This window comes from Cyprinodon tularosa, unplaced genomic scaffold (assembly GCF_016077235.1).
Source record: "Cyprinodon tularosa strain WSP-4 unplaced genomic scaffold, ASM1607723v1 ctg17, whole genome shotgun sequence".
Taxonomy (NCBI): Eukaryota; Metazoa; Chordata; class Actinopteri; order Cyprinodontiformes; family Cyprinodontidae; genus Cyprinodon; species Cyprinodon tularosa.
Genome location: NW_024038531.1, coordinates 3,856,893 through 3,874,883, shown reverse-complemented (window position 1 = coordinate 3,874,883; position 17,991 = coordinate 3,856,893). Strand labels below are relative to the sequence as shown.

The window sequence follows — 17,991 nt, the reverse complement described above, 5'->3', positions numbered from 1 at the left end:
AGCTGAATTGGCATACTGTACACAGGACTGCATGTATCCTATTATGGAAATACATGTAAAGGAACAGATGTGAACCTTTAATCTGAGCTAAGATGCAGTGTCTGGTTGCATGACAGGTTGTTCTGTAGGGAGACTATTTTCTGTATCAGGTTTCTTACAGATTTCTTTTTTTTTAACACTGTATTCCTGTTTTTTCCCAGTGATGTTATCCAGTTCACAGGAAATAACATGTCATTGTTTTTTTTATATTAGTCTTTCCAATTTTTCGTTTCTCATAAAGGCTTCTCATGATTTCTTCCCCAGTTCATACAGTTCACAATGACATCCATGGGTAGGTTTTATTTTTGCACCCTGTCATGGCTGTTTTGCTCACAGAAACTCATTCCCATCCAGCTTCATTAGATCTTGTCGCTGCTCATTTGAACTTGACGGAAATGTGATGCTTCAAAGCAAAGGGTGGTGCACTGCTGCACTTCTGATGTGCTGAGGAAAGCTCCCCATGTTTGAAGTATCTTTATTGTGACACCAGTGAAGTCAATCCCCTACAGATCACTGGCTCCATTAATATCTCCCTTCTGTTTTGTTTCACCTTGATTAACAATTTAAAGCCAGTCAATCAAATATTTTGAATCTGTTTTCCATTCACCCCCAAGAGTGATGGTTCCCATTATAAAGCTTTAGCTGTTTTATTGATGCAAAAAAAATGTGATTTAAAATCCAGATTTTTACTGCTGGTGCCATTAAGCTCCTCTAAAGGAGAATAAATTTGTAGTATTGATAATTGGACATGCAGATCATAAGTTTTACTACTAAAATGTCTAAGACTCCAAGCCTTAAGAAATGAAATATCGATGCTTTGAACATAGAAACCTTTTTTTCATTCTGAATGATGATCATCATGTTGGCTTTCTCGTGCTTTATTGGGCGACACATTAGACTTTAAACATTTAAGCCTACAACTTATTGGCCATTTACATTTGACTTGACATTAGACTTTTGATCTTGACATTAGATTTTTTGGTCTGGACACCAAAAATGAGACAAAACATTCAAACTTTTGAACCACAGCCAGCATCTTTAGCAGTATGTCAAATTTATTTATTTAATGGTAAAAAGCCAAGCTAAATGTCCAACTCAGATTAGTCATTGAATTACCTTTAACTTAGAGCTGGAATATTGGTTTAAGTTTGAATTGAAAGCCTTTTTTAGATGCTTATGCATGTAGCTAGGGCTTAAACAATTAAACGGATCAATCGATAATAATTGGTTATTAAAGTATTTGTCAACTAATTCAGTAATTTATTAATCATTAACTGGAGTAGAGAGACTGTAAGACATGCCTGTAGCTGACAGAGTAGTCCACTTAGAGCAGTAAATATTCCAAAATTTTGAAAAAATAATACATAAATGCAGTGATGGGAGTAACGGCGTTGAAAGTAACGGCGTTACTAACGCCGCTACCTTTTTTTTTAGTAACGAGTAATCAAAATGATTACTCTTACTGTAACTATGACGCAGATACAATTGCCGACACCCCGTTACTGCACGTTACTCAGGTCGCACAATTAACCATTTTTCATGATAGGACTCGTGCGCGCATCATGAGAGAGGCGAGGATGGAGAGTGAGGAGGACTCCAGCGGCAAAACAGCGCTTTCCAGATGGAAATACTGGTGTTACGTCGAGCTGCGTTTCCCCATCAGATACGGTTTCCCCTGCATTTCCGCACAGCGCGGCGCCAGGATTCAACGCGCAAGCGACAGGAAACGTGCATGCTCGCGCCACAGGGGAACTATGGATGGATGGATGGATGGATGGAATAGATAGATATAGCTACATGTTGCAGTATCTATAACAACCCAAACACAGGATTTCAGAATTAGACATCCCCAGAGATTAATTTCATACACTCACAAAAGTAATGCAATAGTTACTTTTACTAGTAACTAATTACTTTTATTGTGGAGTAACTCCGTTACTAACTCAATTACTTTTTGGGAGAAGTAACTACTAACTATAACTAATTACTTTTTCAAAGTAACGTGCACAACACTGCATAAATGTTTTGCATTTAAGATTTTTTTTAAAATTCCTGTCAATATGCTCATTCCAGAACTCCTCAGGTGGTAAAGTTTGTTTCATCTGGTTTAATTCTGTACAAATTTTAAGGAACCTCTCGCTATCCAATTATTCATCGAAAAAGTAATTGATGGATTAATCGATTAGCAAAATAATTGTTAGTTGCAGCCCTTCACTTAGCTTCTGCTTAATTGGCCAAGAAACTGTGTAGTATTTAAACTTTTAACTGTGAGGTAGATTAAGGTGGGTTCTCCATTACATGAGTCTTCTTTCACCTTTAACGAAATTTCCAACCCATTAATAAACTGATTCATAAACATAAGACGCCCTGCATTTGGCCTGTTGCATTTGCATCAAGGTAACTTGGTGCATTTCTACTTTCAGAATAAGGCCTAGGAGAGCAATTTGTTGGTGATATAAGATGTTGTATAATCATTATACAGATATCATAAAAAAAACCTACACGTTTTAATTAAATAGTTTTAGAATAAAAAAATTTTTTTAAAGGGATAAAAAGAATTTAAATGAATCTGAATCTTAATTGATGAATTTGATTTCCATAATGTAGTATCTGTGAGTCATTGTGGCTTATTATGTGCTGAAAATAGCTACGACAACATGGGCTGTCTGTTTTCTGAGGTTTACCCTGCAGGTCTTTGAACATTCGGTGTCTCGTTCAGAAAAGTTGCTTGATGACTTTCTAAGCTCTTTTTTGTATGTTGTCATAATTTAGTTGTCTTGAACTTTAACAGGAACATTAATATTTACTGCATCTTCGCAGTGGTTTACAAACTATCTCTGCTTGGATTTTTCAGTCCTGTTTTTGTATTTAATTTTTTTTCCCCAGCATTATTCCACTTGGACGTTTTTGACCTTTGATAACAAATTGATTCTTTCTGCTCTGTTGTCCCCCTTTTTCTTCATACAATGGCATTCAATTGGACCAATGCATGGGTGGGCATCTGTCTGACCAAGGTCTTGTCCGAGTGCCGATCCCAGACATATATTGCATATTGAATCACCTTTAAATGCCTTCAGTTTGTTTAGTCATCATATTTGTACTTCAAATATATTTTATCCTTAGATATCCAACATGAGGTTCACCTCACCATACATCCCAAAAACTCATCTGAGGGGAAATGTATATACTGTAAGAATAGGGTTGACTGTTTCACAGTGTTTTGTGAAGAAAAACTCCAGCTTCTAAAGAATTACGAATGTTACTGTAGATGGCTGGCTGTAAGGTGTGTGTATGTGTGCAGAGGGCTCAGTTACACTGCAAAGCAGGAGCTGATACAGACTTCTTATCCACAGTGGAACCAACCATCAAGTTGATACATGACTTCACCATCTGTGCCTTTGCAGTACTGAACCTCCTCTCCTCGTTCCTCTTGTAGCAGCACCCCAGGAGCTCCCTGTGACCTTTACTGTGATTGTAAAGACAGCCAGATAGGCAGACAGATTACTGTAGTTTACAGGATTTCTGAATAGATGGCATTGTTTCCTCCAAGTTATCGATTCAGTGACTTTATTATCTTATGGTTAGGAGAGCATAGTAGCAGACACGAGCACACGCCCTGAGACCCTGCAGCCTTCCAGACACACAAAGGGATCTTCACTGTGTGGCACTTCAATGTCAAGGAGAGGCTGTCCTTCAACCAGCCGAGAGCTGGTCCTGCATGAAAAAGCGCTTTGCCATTACTATTGTTTTTCTCTTTCAATTTTAAACATTAAATGAGAATATTTTTTTAAACTTATGTTATTTCTTTTGAAACTTAAAATATAAAATGCAGCTTATATTTACAAGTTAATTACATTAAAAAAAGGCTAATAAATGTTAAAGTAGCTAAAGTTGTCTCCTGCTTTACAGAGAGTAGCATAGCAGTGCTCTGCTTAACTTTCAGGTGTTGCTCAAGCTGCATGCTAAAATGTTTTTTTTATGCTCAATTAAGACAAATGTCAGTGTTGAGGGGAAAATAAGGAAATGGTTTTAGTTTGGATGCTAAGGCTGTGTTCATGCAGCCTGCTAAGGAAATGCGACAATCATCAGGCTTTAGTTTGAATAGCTCATGACCTAAGAATATGACCCCATTTATGAAACTAATGTTGAAATATAAAAAAATGTTTGTTTTATAAAATGTAAGTTTCGTAAAAAGAGAAAAAAAAAATATTGGATGCTAGTGTCTAAGTCCTTATTAAACTGTTGAGCAATGTGAGCCATTCATATAATGCCCACATGATTACAAGACTTGAAAATAAAAAAATAAATAAATAAGGGCTAACGATTGCTTTGCAAATCGATTAAACTGTAGATTATTTTTTAGATTAAACGATAAATAATGGGATCGCAAATGATTCCTTAAATTAAACCAAGTGGAACTAAAACTTTTCCACTTGAGGTCTGGATAGAGCATATTGACACACGAAAGCTTTTTTTTTTTTATTAAATGCAAAATATTTATTTATTTTTTTACAATTGTGTTATAATTACTGCTCTAAGTGGGTCGCTCTGTCAGCTAAAGGCATGTTTTAGAGTCTCTTTATCCATTTAAAGCTTAATTAATTACTAAATTACTTGACAATTATTTCAATAATCTATTAATCACGATTAATCTAATTGTGACAGCTGTAGTGATTACACTTATTTCTTTACAAAGAGCACATAAGCAAGACGTTGTATGTTCTAAATCTTTAAGAAATTGCAGCAAATATCATAACTGTATAACAACCACATTGTTTTGTCCAGAGAAAAATTATCACTGTATAAAAACTGTTCAACTGATATTTTTACTCATTGTCACCATAAAGGAAGAAGAAAATATCAGTGCATGCTTAGTCTAAAATAAAAACTCCATTCTATTTTAAGTCATTTCCGTGTGAAAAAATTTTTTTTCAGGTATTTTGTTGATTTCTATTAATCTTAAAAACAGTCGTTTAGATTCACTTTCTTTTTTGACAGTGATCATCTGTGTTTTGTAACCAGGTCTGCTTTAGGTCAGTGCTGTTGTTGATTTAGCTAAATTATCTAGAAAATTCACGCTGTACTGTTTCTATTAGTTTTAGATTTACATCCTTGCGAAAAAAAATTTCTCTTTTTTTTTTTTTTCTTGCAGCGTTTTTGTTAATCAGAATTTACAACCATATAAATTTTACAGCTTCTATCCATTTTACATTAATTAATTCTGAATGTTTATTCCTGCCCTTAATGTTAAATATCACAGCTATTTAAAAATGTTTCATTATTCTGATCGCTGTAACTATCTTGTTTTATTAATCCATATTTTCACCATCTAAAAGAATCAGGAAGGAAAAGGACCAAATGAAGCAGCCGGTTTTAGAACATGTTTAATAAAAGATAATAATGATATAAAATATTTATAGGCATGAGAATTTCTGTCCAACTTCCGTTGTACATGATGAACAGATGTCTTCCTTTCTATCACCCTGGAAATGTCTTTTCTTCATAATTCAGGGGTCTGCTAGCAGACATTTTAAAAGATTTTTTGTTGTTGTTTGTTTCTAAGAAAACAATTTTGAATTCTTTTAATTAACAATCCTGAATGTTTCTTTGTGCTTTAGGAGTGATAGCTTCTTTATTCTGTGTCAGAGCTTATATTGGTTAACTTTAAGACTCTAATGTTTAATTGTTTTGATCATGTAAAAAAAATATATATCTATGGTGAAATTGTGGTTATTTAAAGCAGCAGGAGCTCATCTAAGCCCTATGTGTGATGGAAGAATCCCAGTTGCAGCAGAGGTAGCTTATCACGCATATGGCTTGTCCTGCATATTTGTGACTTTGTCAATAGAGCTTACAGCAATAGTAACTACTCTGGTAAATGCAGAAGCTTCAGCTTCTAGGGGCCAACAGTTGTTTTCTTGATGCTAGGCTCCCTGTTGCTGCTTTGGCTGCAACAAGTAGGATTTCACTTCCTCTTGGGAGTAAATATGTTTAAGTAGCTTAGTGGTTCAAGGCTTTCTAATTGGTAAAAGGACACACACCTCAGATTGTGTTTTTGGAGTTTGCGAGTCATTTTTAGGACACAATTAAATTGCATCGAGTAAATCTGGTATTCTCCCATTTGTTCATTACTTTGGATTCTCTACTGTTTGTTTATTATTTTACACAGAAACAAACCAAAAAGATAAATAAGTTGCTGAATTCTTACATAATTAAATTGGAAATATATTCAATACCTCAAATGCTGGGTTTGCTCCAACTATGTAGTTCATTCTAGTTTATTTTATCCTACCTAGATCCTACTGCACATATCTTATTAACTTGTAGATTTACTACTTTATAAGACAAGCAACATTAACGGAAAGACAGAAGACAAATTTAGCATGAGAGATCCTGGTGGTAGAGCCTCCTACATGGTCTGAAATGTAAGAGTAGTTTACCTCTATTTAGACCAACTCCCCTGTGGGAAGTAGAGTCCAGCTAGGCAACCAGAGGTGGAACAACTCAGGGTGATCACTTTAGAGTGATTTAGAGGATGTTTCAGATTTTGTTGGATTATCTGACCCAACTCTGTTGCCTAAAGGCTAATCCAAAATTCTTGTGTAGAAGGGCATACCTGGTGATACATGGTGGACCTGGATCCTCTTAGGCTGCTAAGCTGCTGAAAATAATTACTAAGTTTCCTCCTCTATGATGAGGCAGAAAGTTGTTTTTGTATAATTTTGAGGAGCATTCCACAGGTTGCGGTAAAGGTTCTTGTTAATATGTAAATGATTGGAACAGCATAGTGAAAGGATGACGGAGGTGAGAGTCCTCTGAAAGGAGGCTTAATCAACTCAAAAGGTGTTGAATGTGACTATAAGCCGAGGGCAGTAATACTCGACTTTTTTTTTTCCCTTTGTCGTCTCGAGATAATGACATGACTATCTCGTTATCACAGTTAAACCAGTAGTTGTTTTCTTGGGATAACAAGATAATTATCTCATTATACAGAGAAAACAGTTATTGATTTCTTGAGATAACAAGATGATTAACCTGCATGGGTAATGAATGATGCTGGCCAACAGCCCTGGATTCCCAGCCCATCCATGCCTGCAGTGCCCGTAGTTGTGCAGTCACTGTCACGCGTGTGCGCAAATAATCTGTTTTTTAGTCTTCTTTTTCTTTTCACTCATTGTCAGATCATGGTGGATGATTGGATTGCATGGAATACAGTAAAAAAATTCTGTTTTTATTTATTGAAAATCTTTAATCCGCACTCATTTTGGGGGTTAATGCATCCTATTCCTGTTACAGGCGTAACACCTGGGCTTTTTTAGAAAATAATAGGCATAGGGCTGGAAGCAAATCATCAAACCAAAAATGTCTCATTACCTAAAAGTTAAACACAGGATTATTTACAGCATTACACATAGGCTGCCATAATTTACACTTATAAATCGTCTCCCACTGTTGTGGTATTGAAGGATGTAATCAGTTTTTGCACACAACAACAATCTCATAAGAAAATGGCTTTTATTATCTTAGGATAATGAGAAAATTAACTTATTTTCTTGAGAAAACCACCATGAAAAAGTATCAGAGGGACACGACCGCTCTCAGCTTCCGTCCCTTGCATTTCTTAATATTGTAATACAGGTTCAAAAAATTTATTAATATTCTTATTTAAAAAAAGCAGTGGAGCCAATTTGTTCATTCTGCTGAAATGCAACAGGATGTATCTGTGTAAACCCCAATTATCATCTAGGAAGTTGTTTTCTGAACTGTATCTGTTCCAACACACCTGATATGAAGGATTAGATTGGCTGAACAGCTCCTCCCTGAGAACTCTGGGAGAAAGTTCAGCCAATGTATTCCTCTGCACAACACTCATGATTAATTACTCACTGATTAAAAATGAGGTCTGTTGAAGCAGGGGACCTTGTAAAGATGCTGAGCAGTGTGACCCGAACATTAGGAGTGGGAAACACTGACACACTTATTTTTTATAAAGCCAGAATAATTTGTTACTGAAGTTTACCTGCCTGGAATCACAGAAGTGCAATTCAATATTTCATATCCCCTATGTATCGTGTAGGGGACCTATTTTGTCATTAATCAAATCCAGCAAAACCAAAAACATTTGTTTGTTTTGTTTTTTTTTGTCTTTTAGATCAAGCTAATATAAGTGGCCAGTGATTGTGCACTAAATTTAAGGAATACAGGCTTAATAGAACCATTTTTCCCGCTTTTGTCTAGATAATAAGCATTTTTAGAACACTAGAGTAGAGAGGTTGCATTCCTTGCTATGGTAACAATATTGAGAAATGAAGAGTTGTTGCCAGGGTGATGTGATGCCCTATTGTAGGTGTAAAAATAGATAACATGCTCCACCTTAAACAAGCCTTGATTTAGAATGCATCAAGTCGTGTCATCCGCAAATGATGCACCCTGAAATCAGCCAAATTAGCCGATCTTCTTTTGCTATGCATGACAAGATGTTAAAGTTTGGTGGTCAGAATTGTGCATTTTATATCTCTGGTGTACGTCACATGTTTAAAATACATTCTTTGTTCCATAGATTTTATTAATTTGAATTATATTTCTCTACAACTTAAAAAATATTGTTTTAAAAAAAATAAAAAAAAATGTCAAAAAAGCAGTTATCCTGATTTTGGTTTTGCTTTTTTTTTTTTTACAGTAAAACTTTAGTTGTGAATTATTGTTAGAATGATAGTTTGTATAGAAGATCAGGAAAAGTACATGTATATCACTGCATGCTTTCTCCAATGAGCTTGGACTGTTAATAATTCCACATTTTAATATTAATTACAGATTTTTTTTCTACTGCACTATCAGCAGTGTTAATGTAGAGGGAAATACTAAGGGGAGATTTTTTGGGGTTAGAATTCCCCATTGCTTTAAAACCAAATGTGCAGCTCTGGCCTAAACTGGTTTTCAATTTATTTATCAAATAGCTTAAATATAAATGAATAATACTACTTTTCCATTTTCACAGCTTAGGTTTGACTGTTACAGTTAAATTTGCGAATACTTGCTATGAAAAGTGATTTGTCCTCCCGCTGATTTTTTTATGATTTACTTATCAATTTTTTGTGATCATCGGAATAATTTTGGTTAAATTATTCCGATGATCACACCTGTTTTAATGCCAAAGTAAAATTACCTCTATTGGTTAAGAAAAATCTATCAGCTCATCTGATACTTTACAAGCATGTGGGATTTATATTATTATATTCCTGCAATTCGTTTTTCCACAAGATAGGAAAACAATAAAAAGTTCAGCTCTATTTAGAAGCACAAGGTTAGAGTTGAGCAGTGAACGCCGTCACCGCATGGGATTCACCACTGGCCGAATATTAGTAGCTCTAATTAAACATAGTTTAAGTAAAAGTAGAAACTGTATATAGAAAAATATGAATAATAAGTAGTTTGGTTAAAAAGCTCCTTAAAACTGGTCTGCTACATGCGGATTAAAGGTTTAAACATGCTTAGAATGAAATGTACATATGAGTCAATGATGGACCTACTAAAGATATAGATTAATTTATAAGTCAAAATATGCTTTGCCACTAGCTTGTACAAGAAATGTCTTTGTAGTATGAACCTCCTGTGTCTTTTATTAGCTTTAACCAGCAGCAGATTGTAAACATTAAGTCCGTCTGAGTTAGAATTATTGTCTTCAACACATAGAGATTGATGGCATAGTGTGGTTCATTTGAGACATCAAGGATAATGCAATTATAGCCTCAGAACTATTACCGTAGCTTAGCCCTTTCAGATGAAAAAAGCTTTCTGAAAAAGTTATTGTTTTGTAATATTCAATTATTTGCACTGCATTTTACAATAAGCAAATACAGTATTACCTTACTGTAAAATTATAAAATAATAAAATTCGTCTTGGTAGAAAAATTGTTGATTTAGAATGCAGTCTTTAATTCTAAATGTATATTGGACGATTTTTCCCTGGCTTCAGGTTCCGTAAGGATCGTCTGATCTATTTGTTCTCCCACACGTCAATCTTTGTGATGTGTCTACCTAACGATTATGCATGCTCTTTCTGCTGTGCATGAGCACTCCTAGTGTTATCAAGTATGATACAGGGTTCTTGCCAAGGCATTTTTAGCCTAGCGAGTCAATACGCTGAGCGTATTTATTTCCGCTGCCCTAAAAAAAAAAAAATGTTGAGATTTAACCCATTAAGTTAGTGTTTTGGATTAATTAGGAAATACTCTAAACAGGGCTTTACACCAGATCAGCTGGGCTCGTGCATACATTTATAGGGCCTCACTTGTACCGTTTTACTCTTTACACTTTGAGCTAATTGCAGATATACTAAGCATAAACTAGTAATGCATGAATTCCTATTTTCTCGTGGTGTAAATCCGAAAAGATGCAAAGATTCTTATTTGCCATTCTTGAAAAAGGGAAAGATCCTTTAATTAAGAAATAGACTTATCATTTTAAGTCAGATTATGTCTAGAAGACATTTTTAACTTGTCTAAATTTGCTCATTTCTGCAATGAGGGGACTAACCCTTAGTTAGGATCATGAGTCGTTAATTAAGTCTTAAAATACAATTTCTTGGAGACAAGCTACTGAATTTGTGTTCCTACTTTGCATCCTCGGAGTTGAGGCCAATATACACCCCCTTTCTGAATCAGAGAAGGCCTGGCCAATTTTAAAAGTTAATTAACACTTCGCTTACTATTTCAATTATCTATGTATTATTTATTCTATAACTAATAGAGAGAAGATCTGATTTGGCATTATACAATGGTGAACATGACAACAGATTAAGTTTGCTTCTATGGCGCATGCACAGGGTTAGAACATAGGATCCATGTTCAGACTCTCTCCCAGAGCACATTTCCTACCAGCATACTGTTAAATACCAGCAACCTTTCTTAAACAAAATGCTGCAGTTTCTGCAGACAGTTTCGTTATTTTTTTCAGCCATCGTCTTTGTTCATTTTAATGATTATATACAAGCTTTACTTCCTCACACAGCCACCAAACAAGTGGTGTTACTCTTCTTGTTCTGTTTTAGTGTGCATTTTCAAGGTCTCTGATGATAAACTAAAATACATATGAAATAAACAGAAAACAAAGAGCGCTCTGTCTGCAATACATCTGTATATTAATTGTGAACATAAGTGAATCTGTATATATAAAATGAATATAAAACCTAGGAGAACATAGTGATTGAGATTCTCATCCTCTGCACTGCAGGGAGTGAGCTGAGGGGGGTTTGAGAATCGGATTTGCCGCTGGCAGGGGAAAAATGGAAGAGACTGAGACTTTTCTGGAAGGACTTGCGGCCAAATGTCTTGGGATCCTCTGGAATTGGCTGAGGATGTTGCTGCAAAGAGGGATGTTTGGATTTTCGAGTTGATTATGTTTTCAAGCTGCTTATGTCGTCTGTAGTCAGAATGAGTCGTTTTCTTCATATAATATACAGTGACATCACTCGCTGTAGTCTGCTGTAACTGGTCAGCCCACTTGTCTGAAACGGCGACATATGAGGCTGCTGCTCTTTTTTTAGACATTCTAAGTTGTGTTTTTGGCAGGCACCATGCAAATGTTTCACTGTAGAGTCAATAAGCGAGTGAAATACTGTGAGAGAAGAATCTAAAAAAGAAGGATGTGAAGTAATGTCTTCTGTTGTAACCTACTGTAGTAACACCTTTTCTCTTGAACTTTAAATTATAAAACAAAAAGGTTTAAAAAATATAAAGAGCTACAACAAAATGCATTAATACTTTGTCATTTTTATTCATCCATTTTCCGTCATGCTTATCTCTGCTGGGGTCACGAGGGATGCTGCTGCCTATCTCCAGCTGTCAAGCCAATTAACCTGACATTCATGTTTTTGAGCTGTGTGAGGAAACCGGAGTACCCGGAGAGAACCCACGCTTGCAAGGGGAGAACATGCAAACACATTGCAGAAAGACCCCGGGAAGGGAATCAAACCCAGAACCTTCTTGCTGCAAAGCAGCAGTGCTACTCAGCTGCGTCACTGAGCAGCCCCTCATATATTTGTGTTTTATCTAAAATACTCACTGCTTTCCAACCAGCCACTGCTTACACTAAGTTGTTTCATGCTTGGTATGAACAAAACTTGACATTTTATACCGAAACAATCTAGACCATCTTGTGCTGTAACAATGACTCACATTTTTATATAACTATAAAATATTTTTGCTTTAAAAGCATAGTGGACCAAGGAGTTTAGGTGCTGCATCCAAGTAACGTCTGCCCTCTGAGACAAAGCTATCAGTCAAACAACTGTTTGATTTTTAGGATGATTTGGCTTCCCAGGAGATTCCTGACTTAAATCTGACAATGCTAGTGATCCCTGAGGTTTAACACACACCTTTGGAAACATTTCATCTCGATAGAGCTGCTTCCACAGCCCATCTTTGTGTGGCGGTGTCTATGGTCCATTAAGAATATGGAACAAAGGCCCGAAGCTAGCACTTTTATTGGTCACTCTCTCTCTTTACATGTTTGCATCATTCACAGTGACGTTAAACACTTGGCCTTCATTTATAGCTGTTATATATCTATATATAGCCATGTTTCGGCCAATAAGCCCAAATCAGAATTGTGTCGTTGATTTTGGATTTGAGAGTTTTTTTTTAGGTTTGACCCTTTGATGCAGATTTTATTAGATTGGAATATTTTCTGCAGACATGTCCACTTGCTACAGTTTCCTTTTAAACAGGGTTTCTCTGTTTCCCTTGACTTTAAACGTTTAACACTGAAGTGGATGAAGAATCAGATTCTTCTTCCTGCAGTTGAAAAAGCCACTCCGATGGGTGCAGTGGTTAAAGTGTTGGTGTTTGGGTACAGTGGTACTCCAAAAACATTGGATTTTGAATCCTCTGTCCAGTCTAAATATGGATCAAGCTGGAAATCAGCTGATTAACAATCAACAGTCAGTTTGTTTGTTCTTTATGTCCTGGGATATTGCTCTTCATTTTGTAAAATATTTACAAAATGTGTGCATGCTCTGAACATAATCAAAATATTAAAATTGATATTTTGCAAATGCGGTTTTCCGAATGGAACTTGTTGAGGGTTACCCAGCTCTGCTCTGAAATGATCTGTTCCAGCCCGCCTCTGCAAAGCAACTCGGGCTGCAACTAAGGATTATTTTGCAAATCGATAAATCTGTCCGTTCCAATTAATCGATTAACAATCGGATAGCCACCACTTCCATAAAAAAGACTTTACAAAATTAAACGAGGTGAAACTATACTTATCCAGGATTCTGGATAGGGCATATTGACAGATGAAATATATACATTTTTATCATAGCGATATAATATATTTACAATTTTGGTAGAATTACTGCTCTATTTGGGTTTCTCTGTCAGTTAAAAGCATGTTTTGGAGTCTCTATACTCCAGTTCACAATTAATCAATTACTAAATTAGGTCCCAGTAATTTTATTCAGCCGATTAATTGTTTCAGCCATCAGCTGAAACAGCTTTAATAGGAAATTATCACCCATCAGTATCCATTATACATACAGCTTCTGCCCAAACATTTTCTTTTCACTGTGGCTCATTGAAATAGAGGATCATATAAAATTGTTTTGTTCCAAAATCAGCATCTCTGCATACATGCATGCGATAACAAGTTGTGAGATGCCCTCTTGGAAGTTGTTGTGACTGGATATGACAGATTTTCTAATCCTTTCAGCATAAAATAAATATTTTGATCAAGATGACAAATCTGCTTCCTGGTATGGTGGAGTACCAATAGTTTGCATCCAATCAAACTGCCTTCTTTTGCCTTCAAATTAGTAGTTACTGATTTGTCCTTTCCCTACTTTACTTTGACAAACCAGATCTTCTTGATGTTCTTTTTCCTGTTTCATAAGATTGCAATTGCAGATCTTGACCTGGCCGGCTTCCAATGCAACAGAGCGGAGCAAAAAAATAGCTTGGCTCCATATTTTGTCAGTGAAAGACTGTGATGTTTGGAGGAGTAGTGGTGGAACACTTCTCATTGAGTAACAAGACTGCAAACAGTAAGTCCTCTGCAGGATGTAGGTGAGCAGAGTAAAGCGTGACGAATGATGTGGAATCTAGGGGTCAGTCAACCTATGGTGCAGGCTTAAAACTGCAACATTAATAGTTCTTTTAAATGGATCTGATTAGCTGATTGGTCAAACATAACATGCAGATAATTGTTTAAAAGCTCCATGTTTTCAGTGTCTAACTCCAGCCTTCATGCCCCTCTTCCAGTTCTCCTTCTGTTAAATAATAACTTTTTTTTCTGCATCTTGTACAGTGGATGTAACCTGACCTTCCTTTGACATGACATGAGTTTCAATCCTGCTTTTTATGTCTCCTGGAAAAATCCTGAACTAACTCTGTGCATCAGAGGTCGATACCCTCTCTGAGTTCAGGGGGGGAAAAAACTGTCTAGTGCAAGATACTTATTATACCACTTTGATTGACCTGCATAGTAACTCACAGTATAAAACTTGTTTATATGCATCAGTTTTTTTATTTTAGAAACCCTTTGGTGTCATTTTAAGAGTATTGAAGGACTGCAATGCTTTGAGGCTGTAAGCAATGCGCTGTAGGCATGCAGGGAACATAAGGAAAGAGAGAGTGGGACTGCTGTGAGGCAATTCTTCCCTCTGCACCAATGCATTCTTGTGAACTCTGGCCAGCACTGCAGCAAAAAAAAAAACCACCCCTGGGGTTTTTTGAGGCTGCAATGACAATGGTGTGACTGGATTTATTTGAATGTTTAGTTTTGTTGGCAAAATCACGGCCAAAAAAGACTGTGCATGTGGTTCCAAGAGAGTTTTTGATGCCTGATAGCTGTTCTGAAATTGTCAAATTTCACAACAGCAAATTAAATGGTCTATATGAAATTCTTGTTTGTTTTTACATTTTTGTACCCAAAAGCATCAAATATTCAACTCCCTATTGCAATTTTCTAGTACTCAATCAAGAAAGATACATTTTTTTAAACAAGCTTAATTATTTTATTGAGGTTGTTTATATTTGTGTAGTCAAATTATACAGAGGATTGGCCTGACATTCTTTAGGTTAAGAAAAATAAAGCAGCAGAGTTAAAAAGCCTACCAAGGACAGTCGTCGGAGTGTGCATGAATCACTTCTGCCATTTTGTGTGTGTGCGTAGCTTTGACATGCTTATTCCAATCATCTCACCAGCTCTCACAATCAGTGTGAGCCAGGCAAATCTGCCTCATCATCGTTTCATTTAAATTCACAGCATCAAATGGGAGCTGTTAGAATTCCCGCCTGCTGAAGCCAATCAGGCATTTTCAACTCTTTAATGAAAGAAGCGATCATTCAGTTAGTTATTGGTCAGATTGCTGTAACCATTCAGCATGCTCTGCATGTTCATGCTCTCAAAATCGTCCAAGCAGCATTTCATTCAGGGCATGGCCCTCACCTTATTAACCCTGCCTCTACCGCGAGTAGATCATGCTGCCATCCCAATTTGCTTCTGCTGTTTAAATAAGCTGCCGTGTCTGTGTTGCACTGGAGGAACCAGGAGACTGATTAAAAGTCCAGAGTGTTTTCACACATGCAAACATTTCCCTGTAAGACCTCTAATGGGATCAAACGGTTGTTAATTCTGATTCAAAGTGAATGAATTGCTGTTGATTGAAGTAAACCCTCTGAATATTTTTTTTCCTCTGGAGGTAGAGTGAGTCTAAGGTGGTCTCCTTCATCACACAGACCTTTTATTAAATGCCAGAGACTCGCAGCACCACGCACTATAACATTAACTCATTTTGAACAGTGTCAGAGGCTGTTTGACTTCGCCTTTACCTGTAGAGATGAGGAAGGGGACACATGTCAAAGCTTCTCTTCTTCACCTCCAATCAAAGTGTACATCTGTAGCTTTTGATTCACATAAATCCGGGTCTTGATTAGGGGTGGGTATTGGCAAAGAAGTCACGATTCGATTCGAATCACGATTCACATGCCACGATGCGATTCTATCACGATGCATCACGATACTTGAAATATTGCGATGCATTGGGATATTTTCACTGAACACTGTAAGAAAAAGATACAGCCCTTACCAGTGGCTGACTGGCTGTGTATGATCTGGATAGTGTCTTCAATTGATACATAACTGAAAGCAACTGAATTCATACATAGCTGTATTTATTGAAATTACTTTTGGAGGTGTTGTCATGAAAACAAATACTGGACAGAAATATTACTATTACTGGCGTGGACACACTAACAAAAAGATCTTAGGATTCATCAAACTTAAAATAACAAAATGCGGATAATCAGTGCCATTTACATGGCCTCAGTGGTCTTTTAAACCAATTAAATGAAAACATTCAAATGTAAGACATTTCCCCTTTTGGAAATTACGTGCGTCATATCAATTTCGTTTTTACCTTCTTTGTTTTTAAAGCCAAAATGCATCCAAGCATCTGACTTGAAATGTGATGGAGCTGGGGGGCGAATTTTCTCAGTCTCCTCCATATTTTGTTTACGAATGACTCTTCTCAGTATCCCAAGGCCGGACATGCTTGCAAAACAAAGCAGCAGGCGTCAACACATCCGCAGCGACATCTGCTGGACTGGAAGTGGTATTCCACTTGGTTTGATTGATGTGCGCCAACCATTAATGTATTTTATTTGTTCATTTTTTTTTTTTGTTTATAATCGATTCTTGCCTTCAAGAATCGATTCAGTAGATCACAAAAATTAGAATCACGATGCATCGATTTGACGATTATTTTGCACACCCTTAGTCTTGATATACGTTTATCTGTGTCCGTGTCTGCAGCCTTCAGCACAGAGTATCTGCATGACAGAACCTTGTTATTATGAGTGCCTTGACCTTTAAAAGCCAACACTGCTGCTAGAAGACATCGCAGGTGATTCATCAGTATCAAACAGGGCCTGGTGAGGATATGAATGTCTTTTTTTGTGCTCAGCTTGACTAAGCCTAACTCTAAGCCAACAGGGTGCCTGGGATATCATCTCTCTTTAGATACATGACTGTGATTTTCACCCCTGCTCTTTTCTTTTAGCCTGTAAGACTTTGTAGGAGAGGGAGAGCTGTCGGAGAGCGATAACGGTGACTGCACAGAAGCTGCTCAGATGATGGGTGATAAGTGATGGCAAGAGCAGAGAAAAACCACAGATGTTATCTACCTGCTGGTTATAATGATGGCACCATCTCTCTGTAAAAATGGACCATCCACTTTCAGAGATTTTTCCAACCATGGGAGATGCTTCTGTCAGGACTATTTTTGCTATGGAAGTTCCAAGTCAATTTGATCACAGTAGGGACCGATGATGAACTTTAAACTTCATGTTGTTTCTTTATTTTGTACAGTGGGATGTACGGAATAAATGGGTATAGAAAATAGATATCTTTTATTGCAAATATGATTAAAATAATAACAAATTTCTGTTTGTCTTTTTGTGCATCTAGAGCAAAAAAAAAAATGCTGCTAAAACAATGAAACTTAACCATCAGATAAGTAACTTTACTATGGCAGTTGTACCACATGATTATTAAATACATTTCAAATCCATCATATGCACAGGTGCTAACATAGTACTAATAAGTAACAGTTAAATAACATTTATTAATAATTATTACAATTATTGTCCAACAAAGATCCAATATTTATTGATTTTTTTTACAATCACCATTTTTGTTAAGCTTTAACCTGTCGATTATTACCACTATTTACCATTAATTTTAAACTTTCCTTGCTTTATTGGTCAGTAGTTTTCCATAAAAGGGACAGGGGTGATGTTACACAAGGTGTAAGCAGACATAGCTGCTAGAAAATTAGATTTTATGATATATTTAAAATAGGGATGCACGATATTGGGAATTTGGCCGATGTCCGATATGCCGATATTTTAAAACTCATGTAGCCGATAACCGATATCGATACTGATGTTAAAG

The 17,991-nt window shown here is 36.4% G+C and overlaps 1 protein-coding gene across 10 annotated transcripts in view; it reads left to right on the top strand.

The window, feature by feature from the left end:
• The window catches only part of ppfia2 (PTPRF interacting protein alpha 2), a 221,955-nt gene that overhangs the window by 116,302 nt on the left and 87,662 nt on the right, over nucleotides 1-17,991 (top strand). The gene's annotated exons all lie outside the window — the stretch shown is intronic.